This window comes from Oratosquilla oratoria, chromosome 17, assembly GCF_046742065.1.
Source record: "Oratosquilla oratoria isolate Oo_2021 chromosome 17, ASM4674206v1, whole genome shotgun sequence".
NCBI classification, from domain to species: Eukaryota; Metazoa; Arthropoda; class Malacostraca; order Stomatopoda; family Squillidae; genus Oratosquilla; species Oratosquilla oratoria.
The window spans coordinates 62,363,462-62,369,319 of NC_134793.1; positions in this window are offsets into that span (position 1 = coordinate 62,363,462).

Sequence of the window (5,858 nt, forward strand, 5' to 3'; positions counted from 1 at the left end):
GATGAACGTTGGTCGTAGGAATGTCTGGCGTCTATGCAGTAGCCGTGGTTGATTGCGATGCGGTCTACAGTGGAGTTGAGATGAACCATCTCTGCTGGAGACATGATGAGGTTGCCCCCGATGGCTGCGGTAAGGGTTGGTCGTGAGATGTCTAGCGTCGATGGCGGTGCGGTTTGGAGGGCAGTCGAGGCGGGAGCTGTTGCATAGACCAGATGGATGTTGGTGACGTTGACCAATAACCTTTAATAAATGGAAAAGTCAGCACCTAGGAGAGGTGTCCTGACGTTTGCCAGGACGAAGCTCCAGGAGTCGTGACGACTCCCAGAGGTTAGATGCATGTCTGCAGTGCATCAGATTGCGGTGGTCCAGTGTCTGTTGTTGGTGCCTGTAGGCTGGCGCTTCTGCTGCGGTGATTATTTCGTCAGTAACGTTGCAAAGGACAAATCGGACTGGCGCTAGGGGGCGCAGGAGTCACATCTGACGGCTGTGGTTAGGAGGTGGGCAATGGACAGCATCTCGACGTATGCTGTGCTTGGTTTAGTGTTCCCCCGTGGCCGATGGGAGAGATGGAGCGGTGGTGGGGGCGGCAGCAACGGGAGACGGATCTATTGTGTTCACTCCAGGGTCACCAGTGTAGCGAGGCTACTGTTGGTGAAGAGAAGGAGGTTTTGGTGAGTTCGTCTCCTTTTATATACCGCGTGGGTAAGTTACCCCTGGTGTGTAATTACTAATTACATAATTACACTGGGTTAGGTTAGGTTGGGTCAAGCAGGGTCGCACTGGCAGAGAAGCGTCGGGTCGTGGGCGACATCATGCACGTTCCAGACTAAACAAATTTAGTTCTCTTAAGCGCTCTTCATACGGCTTGTTCTGGAACCAAGGGATGAACTTTGTTACTCTCGCTGCACTGTTTCTAACTTCAGCACTGTACACAGTATTCTAGGTTAGGTCTGACTAGGGCATTATAAAGATTAAGAATAATTTCTTCACTTCTAAACTCGAAAACTCTATCTATAAATCCAATTAATATGTTTGCCATTTTAATTATCTCTGAGCACTGTTTGTTTGGTTTGAAGTCATTTGATATCACAACACCAAGGTTTTTCTCTTATTCTACACTTTCTAGTTGTACGTACACCACTCATCGTGTAGTTGGCCTGGGCATTACTATTACCAATAAGAAGTACTTTACATTTATCTGTATTGAAAAACATCTAGGATTTTTCCGCCCATTCACATAAAGTGTTCAAATAATTTTGTTACTCTTCTTATTTGCAATGTTTCTATCATCCGCAAATTTTGATAATTTACACTTTATATTTTCATCCAGATCATTAATGGATATCAGAAAGAGTGCAGGACCTAGCACTGAGCCCTGAGTTGTTCCACTTGATACAGAATGCTAGCCAGAGCATTTTCCATTCAGAACAACACGTTGCTTACGACCAGTCATTCAGAAATCCATCGGTGAATATGACCTACTACACCATGGGATTCTAGTTTACTTAGTAACCTCCTATGGGGAACTTTATCGAAAGCTTTTTGGAAGTTGAGATATATATCGTCAACTACTCTCCCCTCTTCGGACATTCTGTAAATATCACGCAAGAAGTCGAGAAGGAGGAGGAGAAGGAGATGGAGATGGAGATGGAGATGGAGGCGAAGAAAAAGATGAAGAAGGAAAAGGAGGAAGAGGAGGAGGAGTAGGAGGAGGAGGAGGAGGAGGAGGAGGAAAAAAAGAAGGAGGAGAAGGAGAAAGAGAAGAAGATGATGATGATGATGATGATGATGATGATGATGATGATGATGATGATGATGATGATGATGATGATGACGACGATGATGACAACGATGATGATGATGATGATGATGATGATGATGATGATGATGATGATGATGATGATGATGATGATGACGACTATGATGATGACGATGATGATGACGATGATGATGATGACGATGATGATGATGATGATGATGATGATGATGATGATGATGATGATGATGATGATGATGATGATGATGATGATGATGATGATGATGATGATGATGATGATGATGATGATGATGATGACTATGATGATGACGATGATGACGATGATGATGATGATGACGACGACGACGACGACGACGACGATGATGATGATGATGATGATGATGATGATGATGATGATGATGATGATGATGATGATGATGATGATGATGATGATGATGATGAAGACGACGACGACGACGACGATGATGATAGAAAAGTAAACAAACACCTAATGAGCCGACAGTTCAGCCTATCTGTTCTCAGTACAGCATCAGGACATTGGTTAAACGACAATTCAACCACGATGAGGGTTTGGCCGAGGACCTTCTCTGCTGGAGACACGTTGAGGTAGTCCTTGATGGCTGTCCGAAGGCCAAGGAGTATCCATGGCGGTTGGGGTAGCCAGGAGCCGTTGTTGCAGCGTGCCATAAGAGATACTTTGAGTGAGCGGTGTGTTCGCTCGACCATGCCGTCGGCTGCAAGGTTGTAGGAGGTAGTGTGGTGGACTGTAGTACCCAGGAGTTCAGCGAGGGAGTGCCACAGCCGCGACGTGAAGCAAGTTCCTCGGTCGGGGGTGACGTGCTACGGCAGCCCAAATCTGGCGATCCATCCACTGAGAAAGGCTGTAGTGCAGGATGAGGCGGTACTATCCTTCATGTGGATGACCTCCAACCAGCGGGTCGATCTATCTATGGCGGTGAAGAGGTAACTATGGCCTTCCGACGGGGGGAGTGGGCCGACGACGTCGACATGAATATGTGCGAAGCGTCGTCGGGGCTGATGGAATGATCCTATGCCTGATTCAGTGTGGCGATGAATTTTACTTTGCTGGCAGGCAATGCAAGATCTGGCCCACTCCTTTGCGTCCTTGGAGATGCTGTGCCAGATGAATTTCTGCTTCAGGAGCTTCGTAGTGACGCACCCCGAAGGGTGAGAAAGGCCGTGTATTAAATGGAACACGTGACGTTGGAAGGCGGCTGGGATGAGGGGTCGTGGGCGGCCGGTACTTATTTCGCAGAGGATGGTGTGGTTGTCGTGAAAAGGAACGTCTTGCCACTTAAGGGATGTGATGGATGTCCTGTAGGCAAGTGTTTCAGGATCCTCCCGTCGCTCTCTGGCGATAACTGTGTAGTCGAGGCCGAGTTGAAGTGCGTCGATGGCTATTCGGGAGAGGGCGTCTGCAACGGGGTTCTTTGTACCGTGGACGTGCCTAATGATGCAATTGAACTCGGCAATGGCGGAGAAGTGGCGGCGCTGTCTGGCAGACCAAGCGTCCTATTGTTTCGTGAAGGTGTGCACCAGGGGTTGATGGTCGGTGTTGATGATAAATGAGGAGCCTTCAAGGAAATGGCGAAAGTGGCGGACGGCGTGGTGGATGGCGAGGAGCTCTCTGTTGAAGGAGCTGTAGTTGAGCTCGGCCTTGGAGAGTTTCCTGCTGAAGAAACCGAGGGGTGTAGGCCTGCCACAGAGGATTTGTTCTAGCACACCCCCTATGGTGACATTGTTGGCGTCCGTTGACAGTTGTAGCTAGGCACTTGGTGCAGGGAAGGAGAGGGTAGTGGCAGGGGCATTTTTTTTTTCTTTTTTTTTTGCGTTGACGAAGGCAGCTTGCATGGCGGGGTTCCACAGGAGGTCCTTCGGCTTTCCGTGAAGGGCGTTATAGAGTGGGCGCAGCGTTTGAGCGATGTTAGGGAGGAAACGGTGGTAGAAGTTGACGATCCCAATAAATTCCTGCAGGGCTTTGACGGTAGTAGGTTTGGGAAATTTGTCGACTGCGGCGACTTTATCCTGCAGGGGACGAACGCCATCAGGGGAGATGAGGTGTCCCAAAAATGGGACAGACTTTTTCCCGAAGCTGCATTTGTCAAAGTGGACAACGAGGCCATTGTCCTGGAGACGTTCGAGGATGGTCCGCAGGTGTTGGAGATGCTGGTCAGGCGAGTTGCAGAAGACCAGAATATCGTCGACGTAGCAGACGCAGAAGTCGAGGCCGCCGAGGATGCCGTCCATTATGCGCTGGAAGGTCGCACCTGAGTTTCGCAAGCCGAAGCAGGAGTAATTAAAGGTGTACGTCCCGAAGGGGGTGGTGATGGCGGTCTTCGGGATGTTGTCTGTATGTACCGGAACTCGATAGTAGCCCTTCAGGAGGTCCAGTGATGAAAAGATCTTGGCGCCGTTGAGGTATTTGGTGACGTCGGCGATGTTTGGGAGTGGGTAGTGGTCAGGTTCCATCATCATGTTCAGCCGCCGGTAGTCTCTACAGGGGCGTCAGGAACCATCGTTCTTCTTGACGAGGTGGAGAGGGGAGGACCAAGAGCTGGAGGCCTTTTGGCGGAGGCCTAGTCTCTCCTTCTCTTGGAAGGTTTTCTTGGCCACGGCGAGTTTCTCGGGCGGTAGGCGGCTGTATTTGACAAATACCGGGGGCCCAGACGTCTTGATGTAGTGGTACACGCCATTTTTAGCTGGCGTCTGTGGTGTCTATCGCAGGTCAGGCTTGAAGACGTCGGGGAATTTCGTGAGCAGGTGGGCGTAGGGCATTCTAACGTCGATGGCGGCGACCGTGGTTGGCTGTGGCTGTGGCGCGATTTGTAGGGGCGTCGAGGCGGATGCGGTTGCGCAGACTAGGCGGCTGTTGGCGACGTCAACCAGTAACCTGTATTGAGCGAGGAAGTCAGTACCGAAGAGGGGCGTCTTGACGTCTGCCAGGATGAAGTTCCAGTGGTGGCGACTCCCAAAGGTGAGGTGCAGGCGTTTCCACCCGTAGGTGGCTATGGTAGTGCCGTTAGCGGCGACGAGCCTAACGCCAACGTCCTTGGGGACCCGTCGTTCTGCAGCGGATGCAGGAAATATGGACCTACAAACACCAGTGTCGATAAGGAAACGACGTTTACAGGCCTTGTCGTTGATGTAGAGGCCCGCTGCGCTTGTAAAGGCCACCGTGATAGACGTGTGGTAGTAGCACAGGTGCAGAGAGGCAGTGGTCCGGCGTCGCTGCCTTTGCTGGTGTTGTTGGCGCCTGTTGGCTGGCGATGCTGCTGCGGCGGAGATTTCGTCCGTGACGTCGTCAGTAGCACAGACATCCTGACTCCTTGCTGCGGCGGTGTGGGAGTCGGCGAGATGGTCCGCCTTCCGTGAAACTTCGTCGGACGGGAGCTGGGAGGCGGACGGGCGCTGGGTGGCGCATGAGTCACAATTGACGAAGCATATCGACGTTCCTGCTGGTTCCGTTGGCTGTGGGTGGGAAGTAGGCGATGGAAATCATCTCAAGGTATGCTGTACTTGGTTTAATGTCCTCCAGTGGCTTTTGGGGGAGTTGGAGTATTTTTGCGACTCTGGAGGCTGTTGACCGCGCAAATTCCTGAAGCAGGTACTGTTTCAGAAGGTCATACTGGATAACGCCGTCGTGTTGATCGAGCCATTGGGATATAAGTAGGAACACACCCTCGGGGATCACCTCGAGAACATAGTCTGCCTTCGTTTGGGACGCGCTGATATTCCGCAGGCGGAACTGGATCTCCGCCCGGCGCAATCAGGATGGAGCGTCAACCGTGGAAAAAAGTTGCAGCTTCAGGGAGACAGCGTTGATGGTGTTGGTAGCGGGCAGCGTGTCGTCCTGGGTGGCAGCGGTAGATGGGTCCATTGTCGCTCCGAATGGTCACCAGTGTAGCGAAGCTACTGTGGTGCAGAGAAAGAAATTTTGGTGAGTTCGTCTCCTTTATTGTAAGGTGAGAGTAAACTGATGTTACATGCGGCGGGAGCCGATATATATACCGCGTGGATAGTTACTTGTGATGCGTAATTACATAACTACCCTGGATTAGGT